At 37.5% G+C, this 19,217-nt stretch overlaps 1 protein-coding gene across 1 annotated transcript in view; it reads left to right on the top strand.

The window, feature by feature from the left end:
- The window catches only part of LOC115209625 (sphingomyelin phosphodiesterase), a 92,661-nt gene that overhangs the window by 22,582 nt on the left and 50,862 nt on the right, over nucleotides 1-19,217 (top strand). The gene's annotated exons all lie outside the window — the stretch shown is intronic.

Genomic DNA, 19,217 nt, shown 5'->3' with positions numbered 1-19,217 from the left:
TGAAAGAGTTTCACACACCCTGTGTGGCTTGCAAATAGAACCATTGTTACACCAACATATGAAGCAGCACAATTTATGAATGATTTCCTGTTGACCAGGATCCCTGGTGAGCTAAAAATATACAGAAGTTCAGATAAAGTTGATAATGAAATTCTGTACCCAATCGAGTTCATCAAAAAACTTACACCATCACATTCTCAAACTGAAGAGAAAATGCTGCATAATGTTTCTGAGAAATTTAGATGCTACTAATGGACATTGCAATGGCACATGCTACATCAGTTTCTATGATCATGTTATGTAGGCTGAAGTTGTTTCTGGACCTTATGCAGGATCAACTCTGCTAATCCCAAGAATACCACATGTATCTCAAGAAATGGAATTTCCATTCTCATTTTCACATAAACAATTTCCTGTCAAGCCAGCTTTTGCCTTGACATGCAACAAGGCCCAGGGACAGACTTTTGAACAAACTGGAATATATCTTCCAACACAATTCTTCTCACATGTTCAGCTGTATGTTGCATTATCTAGAGTTTGAAAGAAGGCTAATGTAAAAATATTAGCTGAGAGAAATGGAAACAGTGTGATTACTGACAATTGTGTCTACAACGAGATGCTACTTTAAAGCAAAATATGCTATTTAGCAAGTTTCAGTAAAAAGAATTAATATATAAAGTACTAGCAGTATCACCCGGCGTTGCTCGGGTTTGTAAGGGAAATAACTACATAAGCATTTTTAGAGATGTAAAGTATAATAGCCATCTCAATATGGCTAACCACAAAGGCGGAGGGTGTTACTGTAGCTTTTTACGTTCTGAGATTTAATAATAAATTTTTAGAGAGTTACTTCCCTTATATATGCCAAAAATGCATTAAAAATGGGGAAAATTGATGGTAAATTTTTTTTTAAATTGTAGACGCCCGCTAATACCCAGAAGGGCTCGATATGAATCACGACTATAAGATACCCGGTTTTGGTTAAACTGCACCGCAAAATGTGGGAGTAGTTAGGAATCTAAATCGTAGGAGACAGACAGCACGCAACCTCACTTTTATATATAAAGATATGTAAAGTAACATATATTTGTGAAGAATTAAATTGTTTTGGCATATTTTAACACATGCTGGATGAATGATGCCATTATATTAGATCATTTTCAATTTGGGTATATATGAAAAAGTAAGGAAACGCCATTCCCATGTATTCTCACAGTACCAGACTTTTGTGTGTGTACCACCGGCCATCCATCTATACATCTATCTATGCACACCTATGTAAGTTCTACCTAGTAATGATAAATATATATAACAGACTGACTCAGCTATATATCTGCATATAAATCTCTCTGATGTCCATTAGTTAGTCACACCTTCCATAATAGCCATTTGGTGGAGGCGCAATAGCCCAGTGGTTAGGGCAGCGGACTCGCGGTTTCGATTCCCAGACCGGGCGTTGTGAGTGTTTATTGAGCGAAAACACCTAAAAGCTCCACGAAGCTCCGGCAGGGGATGGTGGTGATCCCTGCTGTACTCTTTCACCACAACTTTCTCTCACTCTTACTTCCTGTTTCTGTTGTACCTGTATTTCAAAGGGCCGGCCTTGTCACTCTCTGTGTCATGCTGAATATCCCCGAGAACTACGTTAAGGGTACACGTGTCTGTGGAGTGCTCAGCCACTTACACGTTAATTTCACGAGCAGGCTGTTCCATTGATCGGATCAACCGGAACCCTCGTCGTCGTAACTGACAGAGTGCTTCTCAAATAGCCATTTGATTCTCTGGAAAATTTTTCTAAATTCCTCCGTTAATATATATCAATAAAAAGGCACTTTCAAAGCATCTGTTATTATTTACTATCACAAATTTAAATATTTGTTGCCAAGTTTTACATTCACTGCAGAGTAGAGTTTTAACATTTAATAAACAATATTAATATGTTCTGGCATTTTTTTTGTTTTCATTTGCAACACAGGCTCTCACTTTCTCTCTCACCTGCCTTTAATTGTTTTCATTAATAGTAATCTACTTAACATATATTCATTGCAATTTTTTCATTTCAAGTTTTAATTCGTTATTTCTGATGAGGAAATCAGGTATTTTGTTGACTTAAATTCGCTGTGTAAATGCCCTAAGTTTATTGTTTACACATAGTGAAAATAAGTTATATTTGACAACTTATTAAAACTTAGTGAAGCTTCAAACTCATGTGACTTATTTCCTTTCCGTTGTTATCTAAGAATTAGCAAATTAATTTATTGCTATGGCTGTTTGATATGCTGTAGTTATTAAAATATCTCTATGTGATCGCTGCTATTTTTTGGCACATGAAATGTAGTTGGCCTATCTTGATGCTTGTTTAAAAAAGAGAGATTAAGACTGTGGTAAAATAATGAAAGCAATATTTACTAATACAAAAAAATAATTAGACTTATAATATAAAAATTTTTAGAATTGGGAATCAAATGTGGAATAATCAAGTAGCTCTGGACAGTTTTTCTGGTAATACTCTCTAATTTTACTTTCGTTATGTGCCGTGATAATTTCTGCCAATTTTCTGATGGTTGACTAGGAAAATTTTACTTTATGATGATTAAATAATTTAATCACCATAAATTTGAAATCAGTATTAACATTTGTGAAATTACCAACTAGGTCCTTAATCCTTAATTTTATTGCTAAATTTAGATGTTCTCTAGCCATAATTCCTATACTCTAAGTTATTCATATCTATATACTTATTATTATTGTTAGTAATGTTTATACCCACCATACCCTTACTATCTTCAGAGTCATCTCGATATTAATCAAAGATATTGTATCAGTATGTTTATCTTTAAGACTCACTTGCTTACCTATCATTATTAGCGTTATTATTCTTGTTATTGTTTACTTTACTTAAATAGGATTGCTTGATGTATGATAGGTATGCCTATCAAGGCTTATCATAATTAATATTCTCTTATTACCAGGAATTATATAAGTAGTGAGATTCAGGATATAGTAAATTTTTTCCTTATACTCAGTTTCAGATAATGCATGGTTATAGTGTTTCTTGTTTTGTCTGAATACATTTCCATTAGCGGAAAGCCTCAAGGTACATGTTGATATAGTTTTAATAATAGAGTTAATGATGTTTCTAGGATGATTAGAGATTCTGTTTACATACCTTAAATATTCATTCGGTTCATGATGTGGTTGGTATATTTCTGTACTTAAACTGAAGAGCAACATCAAAGGAAGTTAACCTTATTAAATTCATTTTTCATGGCAATTGACTTTAAGGAATTTAAAAAATTTTTCCAGGACCTTTCAAGATTAACGTTACTAGACCTATGGATAGTGAAAAGCATATCAGCCAGTACAATCCACTCTCTAATTCAGGAAATTCATTGTTTATACAGTTAAGAATGTAAATGCCCATATTTATATATATATATATATCATTGTTATTGTGTTAAACTGTTGTACGTCCAAAATTGGCCAAATGCGTTTTTTCAATATTTCTTTTTGCTTGCAATAGCCAGTTCTTTTGGTCAAACTATCATATTTCCACCTGCTTCAGATGCCAAGATATCAAAAATTGTCAAAGCGTAGTACAACGGTCTTGCTATGGAATGGTGAGACTATTTTTTTTTGTTTTCTGAAAAAGCAATGTTTTGGACTTACAGCACTTTTGCATAATAGCAACAATACGTATATATTTACATGTGTATATGTATGTGTGTGTGTGTGTGTATATATATATATATATATATATATATATATATACACACATATATATGTATGTATGTATATAACGAGTGTTAAATAAGTCTGTGTGGAAAGAAGTTGTTCCTTCCTTGGGATATTTATCCAAGCGCCCACTAGCTTAGCTCTGTATCAATTAACAATATTGGGAATTCCACAAGTGCATATATGTACTAGTTCTTATTGGTTTTTCTCCGATCATTAGTACCTTACACTCTTGAAGTCCCATTTGTTGTTATAGATGTTTTCATCGTTTTGATACAGGGGAAGAATTTTAACAATGCAAAGAAAATGGAGAAAGTGTACCCTGAATAATCACTGTATTTATTATAATAATAGTAAATTCATGTTGCCTACGTGTGTTTCAGTTTTAATTACTTAAATCTATGTTTATGAATCTACCCTGAATTTTTCGAGTACACTGAAGAATTCAGGGTAGAGGTAGGGGTCCACCAAGGTTCAGTCCTCAGCCCCCTCCTATTTATCATAGTCCTCCAAGCAATAACGGACGAATTCAAGACAGGATGCCCCTGAGAGCTCCTCTATGCTGATGACCTTGCTCTAATTGCTGAGTCACTAACAGAACTAGAAGAGAAGTTTCAAATGTGGAAACAAGGATTAGAATCAAAGGATCTTAGAGTCAACCTAGCTAAAACCAAAGTCCTAATAAGTAGGAAGGCAGGCAAACCACAAATCCCTTCAGTTAGTTGGCCCTGCTCGATCTGTAGAAAAGTTATAGGTAGAAACTCTGTAAGATGTACCCAGTGTAAGCTATGGACATATAAGAGGTGCAGCAATATCATAGGAAGGCTAACTGGGAGGATAGTGTTTGTATGTGGCAGATGCTCAGGAGCAATAAATAGCACTGAAAATGTGCAGAGAACAACTTCTGCCACATTCCAGGGAGAAAAACTAGAAGTAGTTGATAGCTTCTGTTACCTAGGTGACCAAGTCAGTAGTGGGGGAGGGTGCGCTGAAAGTCTAGCTTCACACTTTCAGTTTGCGTACTTGCCTTTATTGAACTCATAAAGCAAAATGTGCCGAATATGCTTCTTTGTCATTTCCATTATACGTTTGAAAGAATAACTGTTAAAATCGAACTGCACTCTTCAAAACTTGCAGTAAGAATAAGGACTAGGTAAAATTACTACCTGCTTTTGTAGCAAGTTGATGCAGGTATCAGGTTAATTAAAAAGTAAGCAACGTTTTGAACCATGAAGAATTTGTACTGGATTTTCGAAGAATTTTGAAATTTTTTAAACATTTTTTTGAAATTGTCTGATAATACAGACATAGACTTGCCCAAACGCATCAATAAATTAACATTGATATTCTTTTCACTGTTGTTACAATCATCTGAAATGGAACTGCCAAAGTGCAATATTTAAGCAATTTTGCTATTCAACTTGAAAAAGGACGTAAAGCAGCTGAAACTGCTCATGATATCAATGAAATGTTTGGTGAGGAAATGACCAGTCAGTGGTCTGTTCAAAAAGGGTTTAAACAATTTCACAGTGGAGACCTGAGCCTCTGAAAATCATGACTATAGCGGATGCCCTTTTGTCATTAATGACAATCAATTGAAGACTATCATTGAGAAAGATCCATGTACCACCACTTGAGAACTGGCAAAATAATTTCACATTAGCCAGAAAACTGCCTGCAACCATTTGCATGTGATTGGAAAAATCAAAAAAGCTCGACAAAAGGGTACCACACGATTTGAATGAAAATCAGAAAATGCGCAGGTATGAAATTTGCACGTCGCTTCTTCTCCGTAACCAGACTGATCCATTTCTCAACCATATTGTAACTTGCAATGGAAAGCAGATTCTGTGCTATAATAAAAAAAACGTTCGTCGCAGTGGGTGGACCAAAATGAAGCACCAAAAACCTCCTCTAAACCCGAGTTCTTCAAAAAGAGGGCTATGGGGACTATTTGGTGGTGTATTGCTGGACTCACCCAATATAACTTCTTAAAACCTGGAAAAACCATTACTGCAGAAACATATTGCCATGAAATTGCCAAAATGATAAAAAAAACTGCTACTTCTCCGCCTGGTCAACAGAAGAGGGCCCGTCATTCTTCATGACAATGCTTGACCACACATTTCACTAATGACGCTCCAGAAGTTGAAGGGAATTTGGTCATGAAGTTCTTCCCCACACAGCTTATTCCCCAGACCTTTCTCCCACCGACTACCACTTTTTCACGTACCTTGATGGTTTCCTGCAAAAGAAGGAGTTTCAAAATGTTGCTTACGTTTTACTCATCCTGTTACTTTATCCTGCCCTGCCCCCTCCAACTTTTAGTTCATTGCAGTTGAAAAACCCACATTATTTATGAGATGATCCAATATGCACACACACACACACACATGTATGTTGGTGCATAGAGGATATATAAAACTCAAAATATGAGTATATGTGTAGTATATATGTTTGATAAGTGCCAAAGCACGAAACTCTTGGAACTTGAGTTACTCTGTTGCTTATTTGTAAATGATATATCCTGTAACTATCCACTTGTGACGTAAAAAAATTTCCCTACTTAAAAAATTGGAGGGTGTTGGCCTTAAGAATAGGAGAATGTTCGTGACAATGAATAGCAACAGAAGCAGTATGAAAGAATGACTAAATCATTTGATCTGAGAATTTCAGGGCAGGCATAGCTGTATGATAGAAGTTTGCTTCCCAACCACATGGTTTTGGTTTACACTAATAACCAGTTAAAGTTGTGTACATAAACAGAAAGACAGTAAACATGTAGGTTTTGCCTATATTTGTTTGGCAGATGGGTATCATGTTTCATCACATACTACATAATAGAAGGAAAGTGAGGAAAAGAAAAGCAAATATTTTTATTGGAACCAGGATCCTATTTATACAAACGAGTACATATAAGTACATACATATCTATACATAAATATAATACACACGTGTGGTAAGTAGCTTGTTTACCAACCACATGGTTCCGGGTTCAGTCCCACTGCGTGACACCTTGGGCAAGTGTCTTCTACTATAGCCTCGAGCTGACCAAAGCCTTGTGAGTGGATTTGGTAGACGGAAACTGAAAGAAGCCCATCGTATATATGTATATATATATATATGTGTGTGTGTGTTTGTGTGTCTGTGTTTGTCCCCCTAGCATTGCTTGACAACCGATGCTGGTGTGTTTATGTCCCCGTTACTTAGCAGTTTGGCAAAAGAGACCGACAGAATAAGTACTGGGCTTCCAAAAGAATAAGTCCTGGGGTCGAGTTGCTCGATTAAAGGCAGTGCTCCAGCATGGCTGCAGTCAAATGACTGAAACAAGTAGAAGAGAGTAAAGAGTATATACATACATACATACCAGAGTAAACACATAAATGTGAAACAAGGTGGAAAAAATAGTATTCGAATACTGGAGGTAGAGTAACATGCTTTATTAATTAAGCTGCAAAGACATCACAAAAACTGTTACTCAGAGTTTCAGGTTCTTGTTCGTCGGACAGCTTTGGTCGAGAAAATTGAAGAAAAATATAGCCTTATTTTATGTTCCATTCTCAACTAAAACTGTCCTACAAACAGGAACGTGAAACTCTGAGTAACAGTTTTTGTGATGTCTTTGCAGCTTTATTAATAATACATATCATCATCATCATTTAACATCCGCTTTGCATGCTGGCATGGGTTGGATAGTTTGACTGAGGACTAACAAGCCAGGAGGCTGCACTAGGCTCCAATCTGATCTGGCAAGGTTTCTACAGCTGGATGCCATCCCTAACACCAACCACTCTGAGAGTGTAGTGAGTGCTTTTTATGTGCCACCAGCACGGGGGTGAGTCAGGCAGCACTGGCATCAACCATGCTTGAATGATGCTTTTAATGTGCCACTGGCATGGAAGCCAGTCAGGCAGCACTGGTAACAGCCACACTCAAATGGTGCTCTTTATGTGCCACTGGCATGGGAGCCAGTCAGGCAGCACTATCGACTACCACTTTTTCAAGTATCTTAATGGTTTTCTGTGAGGGAAGGAGTTCAAAAATCAAACCAATACTGAAAATGCGTTCATCAGCTCCAGAATTCCAGATTTTTATGTTACTGGAATAAACAAACTTGTAAACTCGGTGGTAAAAATGTGTTGGAGCCTAAAGGAACATAACTAAAAAAGTTGTTGAGGTATGGTCCTATGGCAGGGAAATTCATTTTACAGCCATATGGTTTAGGTTTGATCCCTGTGCACATTACTTGAGTAAATTTCTTCCTTCATAGCCTTGAGTTGACCTTTGGAGTATATTCTGGTAGATGGAAACTGTGAAAATGCACTTTGCATATATTTGTATGTAGCATATTTCATTATTAGTTACTTTGCAGTTCAATGCAAAAAGATCAGAGAAATAAAGTACATCACTTGAAAGTTAGAGTTCACATAGCAAGGGTATCTGTCTAAAATAGTGGTTCATGAAGCAGATGTGATGATAATAACTGGTTTCAAATTTTGGCTCAGGGCCAGCAGTTTAAGGGGAGGAGTAAGAAGCCAATTACATCAACCCCGGTATTCAACTGATACTTTAATTTATCCACCCCGAAGGGATGAAAGGCGAAGTTGACCTCGGTGGAATTTGAACTCAGAATGTAAAGACAAACAAAATGTCATGAAGCACTTTGCTCAGTGTGATAATAGTTCTGCCAATCTGCCTCTTTATGTGATGATAATAACAATGGATAGATCTTTCATCGATATATTTATTCTTTTATTCTTTTTCATTTATTTGTTTCAGCCAGTTGACTGTGGCAATGCTGGAGTACCGCCTTGAAGGGTTTTAGTTGAACAGATTGACCTCAGGATTTATTGTTTTAAGCCTAGTACTTATTGTATTGTTCTCTTTGCTGAACTGCTAAGTCATGAGGATGTAAACACACCAACACCGATTGACAAGCGGTGATGGGGGAACAAACACAAAGATACTCACACACACATGTATGTATATATATATGATGAGCTTCTTTCAGTTTCCATCTACCAAATCCACTCACAAGGCTTTGTCCAAGGTGCCATGCAGTGGGACTGAACCCGGAACCATGTGGTTGGAAAGCAAGCTTCTTACCACACAGCCTCACCAGCAAAAGATATAGATCAAGAAGAAAAACCAAAAGTCTGTTACTTAAACCCTTTCATTACCAACCCGGCTGAAACCGTCTCTGGCTCTGAGTACAAATGTCTTGTTTTCATAAGTTTTGAATAAAAATCTTCCATCAAACCTTAGTCACAATTTATGTTCCCTATACTAGCTTAATGATAACTTAGTTATTTTACTAAATTCTTTGTTATATTTAAAATAATTGAAAGAAACACAGAGCATCTCAAAATAAATACAGTAACGAAAAGGTTAAGAATGAAGTCCCTTGAAATACATTGAGTTAGAGACTAGATTGTCCCTTTCGATCTGTGACATGCTATGAAGCAGTGATTGTCTAACAACAAACCTTTTATTATTGATTCCATTGTCCACAAAAGGTAACAAATGAATAAATGAATACTGTAAAATATATTAATGCATTTGAGCTTTGGTCTTGGAGAAGACTTATGGATTCCATGGACAGCGAGTCTCACCAATGGAGAAGTTCTTAAGCAGATCAGGTCGAAAATGTCACTAGAAGCTAGGATCACCAAACATAGATTGGCATATTTTGGTCATATTCTGTGGAGAAAATCCCTGGAAAAGGACATCATGCTCAGAATGGTCAGTGGCAAGAGAGGAAGAGGCCGACCAAGAACCCGCTGGCTTGACACCATCAAGAGTGATACCGGAATGGACATAGCCAATCTGAAAGAAGCGGCCCAGGATAGAACTGACTGGAGGACACTGATCCATCGAGTAACCGAGAGTCGACTTCGACTGAGCGAATAGATAGATAGTAAAATATTTGCTGATTATGCTGTAATGTATGCATTTTCTTAAAAGAGTTGATGTGGTTTAGAAAAGAGAAAACACATAAAGAGTATTGGCATATTTGTGAGTGGTGTCAAATGAAAAGCTGACGAGAACATTGATTTTACTAGGAATAGTAACAAATGCACTTTTGGGATAGAACGGGAGATGGATATTTTTGGAATGAGAAACATACTTACCGCACACAAGTATGATTGGATTTTTACCAACAATGTTTACCATATAAAGTGATAAAAATGCAAGTGGCTGTGTGGTAAGTAGCTTGCTAACCAACCACACGGCTCCGGGTTCAGTCCCACTGCGTGGCATCTTGGGCAAGTGTCTTCTGCTATAGCCCCGGGCCGACCAATGCCTTGTGAGTGGATTTGGTAGACGGAAACTGAAAGAAGCCTGTCGTATATATGTATATATATGTGTGTTTGTGTGTTTGTCCCCCTAGCATTGCTTGACAACCGATGCTGGTGTGTTTACGTCTCCGTCACTTAGCGGTTCGGCAAAAGAGACTGATAGAATAAGTACTGGGCTTACAAAGAATAAGTCCCGGGGTCGATTTGCTCGACTAAAGGCTGTGCTCCAGCATGGCCGCAGTCAAATGACTGAAACAAGTAAAAGATAGAAGATAAAAGAAGATTGCACATACACGTGTGTGTGTGTGTGTATTTATGTGTATATCTACACACATACATACACATATTTATTCATTTAATTTTTACATCCACTTCTCTACACTGTCATAGGTTGAATGAAGACCTATTGAGGCAGTATTTTACAACTGTGTGATCATCATCATCATCATCATCCTTTTCTTCTTCCATTACATAGTATGTGAGGAAATATAATGCCAATCTGCCAAACAAATATAGGCAAAACCTACAAGTTTACTGTCTTTCTCATTACGTACACAATTTTAACTGGTTAATTTTGTAATTTACTTGACATTTCCTTTGAAAATCTCAGTTCAGTTGAATTGAATTTCTGCTTTATTTTGTTCATATAACTCTTACTCTTTTACTCTTTTACTTGTTTCAGTCATTTGACTGCGGCCATGCTGGAGCACCGCCTTTAGTCGAGCAACTCGACCCCAGGACTTATTCTTTGTAAGCCCAGTACTTATTCTATCGGTCTCCTTTGCCGAACTGCTAAGTGACGGGGACGTAAACACACCAGCATCGGTTGTCAAGCAATGCTAGGGAGACAAACACAGACACATAAACACATACACACATATATATATATATATATATTTACATACATATATACGACGGGCTTCTTTCAGTTTCCTTCTACCAAATCCACTCACAAGGCATTGGTTGGCCCGGGACTATAGCAGAAGACACTTGCCCAAGATGCCACGCAGTGGGACTGAACCCAGAACCATGTGGTTGGTTAGCAAGCTACTTACCACACAGCCACTCCTGCACCTATATAAGCTATGTATATGAATATACATATAAGGTGTGAGTGTGTGTATATACATACACACACACACGTGCATATAGATACGAATATATACATTCATGTAGATAGTGTTATAATCCAAGTTGTCCCCTTTTGAAGCTCATCTGCATATTCCAATACTTCATGGCTGTGTGGTAAGTAGCTTGCTAACCAACCACATGGTTCTGGGTTCAGTCTCACTGCGTGGCATCTTGGGCAAGTGTCTTCTGCTATAGCCCCGGGCCAACCAATGCCTTGTGAGTGGATTTGGTAGATGGAAACTGAAAGAAGCCCGTCGTATATATGTATATATATATATATATATGTATGTGTGTGTGTGTGTGTGTTTGTGTGTCTGTGTTTGTCCCCCTAGCATTGCTTGACAACCGATGCTGGTGTGTTTATGTCCCCATTACTTAGCGGTTCGGCAAAAGAGACCGATAGAATAAGTACTGGGCTTACAAAAGAATAAATCCCAGGGTCGATTTGCTTGACTAAAGGCGGTGCTCCAGCATGGCCGCAGTCAAATGACTGAAACAAGTAAAAGAGTAAAGAGATGTTATAATTGTGTGAGACTTGTATAAGTGTTGAAAAATCAAGGCCCTTGAGATCAGTCTTCAATATTTTGTCCTATGTCTCCCTTGTCTACAAGTTCCATCCACTTTAAGTGATCATCATCATAACTGCCTTATCTATCATACTGCTGTCAACTAAGATAGTTGGTCCCTCGGCTAGGTTCATATAGGAGAGGCTCTCTTTCTCCCAATCATTCTCCACATGGAAGAGCTACTGGGAAAAGCTATTAAATGTCTCTTTCTTTGTCAGAATCATCAAGTGCAATCTTACTCTTATCCAACTGTACACACTTCTCTCCCACAACATTTTAGTTCTCTGTGATGCACTCTCTTTACTCTTTTACTTGTTTCAGTCATTTGACTTCGGCCATGCTGGAGCACCACCATTAGTCGAGCAACTCGACCCCGGGACTTATTCTTTTGTAAGCCCAGTACTTATTCTATCGGTCTCTTTTGCTGAACCGCTAAGTAACGGGGACATAAACACACCAGCATCGGTTGTCAAGCAATGCGAGGGGGGGGGACAAACACAGACACACAAACACACACATGCATAGATATATATATATATACATATATACGACGGGCTTCTTTTCAGTTTCCGTCTACCAAATCCACTCACAAGGCTTTGGTCGGCCCGAGGTGCCACGCAGTGGAACTGAACCCGGAACCATTTGGTTGGTAAACAAGCTACTTACCACACAGCCACTCCTGCGCCTGTCTAACAATCTGAAACAAGTTTTTGTTCTTCATGCTGTAAGACATTGGCAAACCTCTTCTTTTCTGCTTCTGCCCTAGCTTGATAAACCTGATGCCTAAGCTTCCCTTTTAGCTATCTGATATGGTTCTTTGCTACCTCCACTTTTTCACTCTTTCTAAACCTGTCTCTTCTCTTTTATGGTCGCTAACCCTAACCCTGTCATCCTTGCTATTCTATTACCATGTCATCCTTGGTCTGGCAGAAACTTTGCTCCAAAGGTGGCGAGCTGGCAGAAACGTTAGCACACCGGGTAAAATGCTTAGCAGTATTTCATCTGCCGTTACATTCTGAGTTCAAATTCTGCCAAGGTCGACTTTGCCATTCATCCTTTCAGGGTCGATTAAATAAGTATCAGTTACACACTGGGGGCGATATAATCGACTTAATCCATTTGTATGTCTTTGTTTATCCTCTCTGTGTGTAGCCCCTTGTGAGCAGTAAAGAAATAAGAAACTTTGCTCCAACCAAAGATTTGGTCTGTTGCTCTCAGTAGATTGTCCCATAAGAACTTTGTGTTATATGTCTCTGTTTCTTCCTCTTTCACTCAAAAGCCTCATTAAGACACATCCTCTCCCTACCATCACCCACTCGTTTTACACTCTAGTGAACTTACCAGCCCTTGCTCCCTATCCAATCGTCTTCACCACTTGTATACCCCTTCTTCTAACTTGATGGTTTGCCCTGATACATATTGTGTTAAAAAACCCTTTGGGACAGGAAAAGTCAAAGGCTGCTTGTGGGACATGAACCCACATCTCCTGCATTTGTATATATATATGTGTGTATATATATATACTGATTATATGTATGTATTTATACACTTCATCCCACATTATTAGGCAAATCATCCTTCTCTCAATAAATAAATGTATATTCATTCAAAACCAGTTGTTTTCCCACTGACTGTTGACAAAACCTATCTATGCACATTCTGTTAAAATAAATCGGATCTGCGCAGATGCCAACATTTGGCGCCCATTTTTGTGATTGGGCAACATTTTCACTGTCACAAATTATTAGGCAAGTATATTAAAAATGATGATCAAGTCAGTACAAACATTTATTTAATTCAACAGTGATGGTTTAACAAATAAAATTATTCATAAAGGACTTAATGGTAAACATAATAATACATTGGAATGAAAATAATCATGGGATTATGATGTCATACAGCTCCTAATGTTTGATTTATGATCCTCCACATGCAACAACCTTTCTTATGTGCTGATGCATTGAATTTGTCAAGGTGATGATACCTTCTTTGTCGTGCTTTGAGCAGCATCTACAATAACATCCCCGACAGCAACTTTACTTGAAAACTGCTGTCCGTCTTGATAAATGCACCTCTTCAGGACATTCCACATCTTCTCGATCAGGTTTAAGTCAGGAGAACAAGGTAGCCACTCCATCAAACGACCTCCAGAGAAGCCTATTTCCTGCAGGCATTCTTTAGAATTCTTCGTTGCATGAGACGGGGCATTATCTTGCATGAAGACATGTTTTCTCTTGAATGAAAGTTTTTTACTTTTTGAACCACAATTAGAAATTGTCCTTTAAGAAGATAACATATGTTTTCGATGTTATCTTAATGGCACCTGGGACTTTCCATGGCCTGACCATCATAATACAAAATACCAGCATAGCAAAATTTTCAATGTAACAAAATTGTTTTCAGTCTCTGGCCACAATTCTATTGAAACAACACTAAATGAGCTTAATTACGATGAAATTGAGCTCCTAACAGTCAAAATTTCTTGCTGCAGTTGTAAAATATTTTGTGTGAATCAACATTTGACATGTGGATGATATTGATTAGAGTTCTGATAAGGTGATGGTGATAATTAAGATCACTTTGACCACATGTATGTATATGTGTGTGCATCTGTAAGTGCACCATTTCCTCATACTAATACTAGATATGATTAGATAAATTCATATAACAGAAGCATTGTTTTACAGCCAGGTACCTTCTTTTTGATAATTCTTACCTGTTAATCATGTAACTCTTACTCTCTTTTACTTGTTTCAGTCATTTGACTGCGGCCATGCTGGAGCACCGCCTTTAGTCGAGCAAATCGACCCTGGGACTTATTCTTTGTAAGCCCAGTACTTATTCTATCGGTCTCTTTTGCCAAACCGCTAAATGACGGGGACATAAACACACCAGCATCGGTTGTCAAGCAATGCTAGGGGGACAAACACAGACACACAAACACACACATATATATATATATATATACATATATACGACAGGCTTCTTTCAGTTTCCTTCTACCAAATCCACTCACAAGGCTTTGGTCAGCCCAAGGCTATAGCAGAAGACACTTGCCCAAGATGCCACGCAGTGGGACTGAACCCAGAACCATGTGGTTGGTTAGCAAGCTACTTACCACACAGCCACTCCTGCACCTAAGAGATTTTTTTATAAATTGTCTCCATTCAACTATATTTCTGTGTCATCATCATCATTATTTAGCATCTGTCTTCCATGCTGGCATGGGTTGGCTGCTTTTCACAGGGGCTAGTAAACTGATTTTTTACAGAGGGATGCCCTTCTTGGCACTGTGTACGTGTGTGTATGCAAGCAGTGATTTGAGAAAGGGCCTGTTTGTTTTCTACACCACCTGTCTTCGTCTTTTGTTTTTTTCGTGAATTCTCCCCATATATCACACACTCACGTGGTCACACCAGTTGATCTTGTCTCCTCTCATCACCCACGAACTTCACTGGACTTTCTACCCTTTAAGGATTCTCTTTTGGACTTTTTGCACTCCAGCTGCACCTCTCCTACCTATGGATTACTCTGGACTTTACTTTTGATATAAAACCTTATATATGTATAGAAATTACATCACATGTAAACAAACATAAATATGTTTTTGAAGTGCTGAAATGTGTTGTAGTACAAGTAGAAAGATATATATTTTTTCAATGTAGGAGTGGCTGTGTGGTAATTAGCTTGCTAACCAACCACATGGTTCCGGGTTCAGTCCCACTGTGTGGCATCTTGGGCAAGTGTCTTCTGCTATAGCCCCGGGTCGACCAATGCCTTGTGAGTGGATTTGGTAGACGGAAACTGAAAGAAGCCTGTCGTATATATGTATATATAAATATATATATATGTGTGTGTTTGTGTGTCTGTGTTTGTCCCCCTAGCATTGCTTGACAACCACTGCTGGTGTGTTTACGTCCCCATCAATTAGCGGTTCGGCAAAAAAGAGACCGATAGAATAAGTACTGGGCTTACAAAAGAATAAGTCCCGGGGTCGATTTGCTCGACTAAAGGCGGTGCTCCAGCATGGCTGCAGTCAAATGACTGAAACAAGTAAAAGAGTAAAAAGGGTAAGAACTGATAGAACAGCATATATAGGATAAAATCCTTACAAAGCAGAAAAATCTGTCGTCAACCAGCCATGAGATTCATGGCTGGCTGCTGACAGATTTTTCTGCTTTGTAAGGATTTTTTTCCTGTATACGCTGTTCTATCAGTTCTTACGCATTAAAAAAAAATATATCTTTCTACTTGTATTATATACTAGCAGTATCGCCCGGCATTGCTCGGGTTTGTAAGGGAAATAACTATATAAGCATTTTTAGAGAGTTAGCCAAAAAATAGCAAAAAAAATGCATCAAAAATGGAAAAAAAATTATTGTAAATTTTTTTTTAAATCGTTGACTCATCGTAGACATTTTTAGAGAGTTACTTCCCTTATAGAATAGCGAAAAAAATGCATTAAAATGGAAAAAAATGATGGTAAATTATTTTTAAAATCGTAGACTCATCGTAAGACGCGCGCTAATACCCAGAAGGGCTCGATATGAATCACGACTATAAGATACCCGCTTTTGGTTACCCTGCATCCCAAAATGTGGGAGTAGTTAGGAATCTAAATCGTAGGAGAAAGACAGCACACAACCTTACTTTTATATATAAAGATTTGTTTTATTGTGACGTGCAAACATTTCAAATTGTGAATGACCTTGACTAAGTTGTGGATCTTAGAATCTTATGAAAAAATTTCATTTCCTTTCATCTAATATTTTGTATTTATCTGAAACAAATCAGTCTTGTCTCCTGTGTTATTACCCTTCAGTATATCACATCTAATTTAATACTCATTAGCCAAGCTAATCATTCTTAATAGCATGTACAGTATAAACAGATCATTACTGCAGGGCACGGCTGAGCACACTATTTGTTCTAGAGTATATGCCACATCCAACCCTCCATCTTCTGCTGCTTTACCCCCACTTAGTTTTTTTCTTTCTTTTCTTCTTTTATTTTTCTTGTTTCTTTGTATTTAAATGTTATAATTTAAAATTAAAATGTTGTTTATAAATGAAAGTAAAAAATAAAATTAGAAAAACAGATCAATGGTTCTTCTGAGCTTGCAGATTCTTATATTTCAAATTCAGTTTACTCTTTTACTCTTTTACTCTTTTACTTGTTTCAGTCATTTGACTGCGGCCATGCTGGAGCACCGCCTTTAGTCGAGCAAATCGACCCCGGGACTTATTCTTTGTAAGCCCAGTACTTATCCTATCAGTCTCTTTTGCCGAACTGCTAAGTGACGGGGACGTAAACACACCAGCATCGGTTGTCAAGCAATGCTAGGGGGACAAACACAGACACACACACACACATACATATATATATATATATACACATATATACGACGGGCTTCTTTCAGTTTCCGTCTACCAAATCCACTCACAAGGCATTGGTCGGCCTGGGGCTATAGTAGAAGACACTTGCCCAAGATGCCACACAGTGGGACTGAACCCGGAACCATGTGGTTGGTAAACAAGCTACTTACCACACAGCCACTCCTGCACCTATGTTTATTTTTGTTTATTTTTGATTTCCTTTTTCATCTTTACAATGTTAAAACATGGACATTCCTAACAGGATAGAGTTTCAGAGACTATCAACTTCATCTTCCATGTCATTATTTACAATTTACTTTACATTTTTATAATTTGATTTATTATTGCCATCATGTGTTTTATTCCTGGAATCTTTATTTCTAGACTAAGGTTAATTGCATTCTATGTGCAGGCACAGTTTTCTTCTGGGTGTAGATAGATTTGTTTCTTACATTTGTCTGTAACATCAGATTTGTAAGTTGAAGCAGGTACATATGGTTAATATATATGCCCTTTTACTCATTAGAGTGCAGTCATGCTTGGGTGCTACCTTTAAGGGTTTTAGTCAAATCGACCACAGTACTTATTTTGAAATCTGGTGTTTATTTACTCAGACTCTTTCACCAACCCACTAAGTTACTGAGGGACTAACACAAAAACACACACACACACACACCACACACACACACACACACACCCCTTCAGTTTCCATCTACCACATCCACGCATAAGGCTTTCGTCAGCCCTAGGGTGTAGAAGAACTGAACTCAAATCCATGTATTTAGGGAACAAATTTCTTACCACAAGCCACATTATAGATATAAATTCCAAATGCTGAAAGATGTCAATCGTATGAGCAATTCTCTTCTTAGATATTTAAAAATTCAATTATTATTTCTATTTTAATTTAACAACATAAAAATTAATCATCATCATTTAATATCTGTTCTCCATGTTGCCATACTCATTTACTCTCATTTACTCTTTTACTTGTTTCAGTCATTTGACTGCGGCCATGCTGGAGCACCGCCTTTAGTCAAGCAACTCGACCCCGGGACTTATTCTTTTTGTAAGCCCAGTACTTATTCTATCGGTCTCTTTTTGCTGAACCGCTAAGTGACGGGGACATAAACACACCAGCATCGGTTGTCAAGCAATGCTAGCAACAATGCTAGGGAAATATTACAAGAGATTTTAACCCTTTTGTTACTGTATTTATTTTGAGATACTCTGTGTTTCTTTCAATTACTTTAAATATAATAAAGAATTTAGTAAAATAACTTAGTTATCATGAAGCCAGTGTTAGGAACATAAATTGTGACTAAGGTTTGGTGGAAGATTTTAATTTAAAACTTAAGAAAACAAGACATTTGTACAACAGAGCCAGAGCCGGTTTCAGCCAGGTTGGTAACGAAAGGGTTAAGGAAATAATTCCACTGTTGAATATTTACTCTGAGATTTTGCAAACCCAATCAGCTACAACTAACACTGGAAAGCTAATGTGAAATTGTTAATAAATGGGTTATCTAGTTCTCTTTCTCTAACATTTCCAATGGTTTGATAGAGACTATAACAATCGGTGACAAAGTTCAGTCATGATATGTTGTGGTTGTTGTGGTTGTTGTGGTTTTGACCTCAAGCATCATTAACTGTTATAATATCTATACTATCAAGTTCTGTGGTAGTGGTCTGCAGACTTCTCTGACTTTATCACAAGTCTCGTGGACAATTGCCAAGTTGAAGGATCATTGTACATAACAATGGTTAACTGCCAATCATGAATAGAATGCAAGTGGAACTTGCACATTCTTTAATACAATGCTCATTAAATGAGAACTCTTTGACAACACAAATAAAAACAATAACAATAATTAGGTTAGATACAAGCTTCAATCATTTTATTGTTTTGTCAGATTCCTAATTCTGAAATTTACAGAAATAATTTTTATCTTGATGTATAGGTATAGACATGGCTGTGTGGTAAGGTGCTTACTTACCAACCACATGGTTCTGGGTTCAGTCCTATTGCATGGCACCTTGAGCTAATGTCTTTTACTATAGCCCCAGGTCAGCCAAAGACTTATAAGTGGATTTGGTAGACAGAAACTGAA

The sequence above is a fragment of the Octopus sinensis genome, linkage group LG3 (genome assembly GCF_006345805.1).
Source record: "Octopus sinensis linkage group LG3, ASM634580v1, whole genome shotgun sequence".
In the NCBI taxonomy this organism is placed as follows: domain Eukaryota; kingdom Metazoa; phylum Mollusca; class Cephalopoda; order Octopoda; family Octopodidae; genus Octopus; species Octopus sinensis.
Note: the sequence above shows the minus strand (reverse complement) of the source record. Positions and strands in the feature narration are given on the sequence as shown.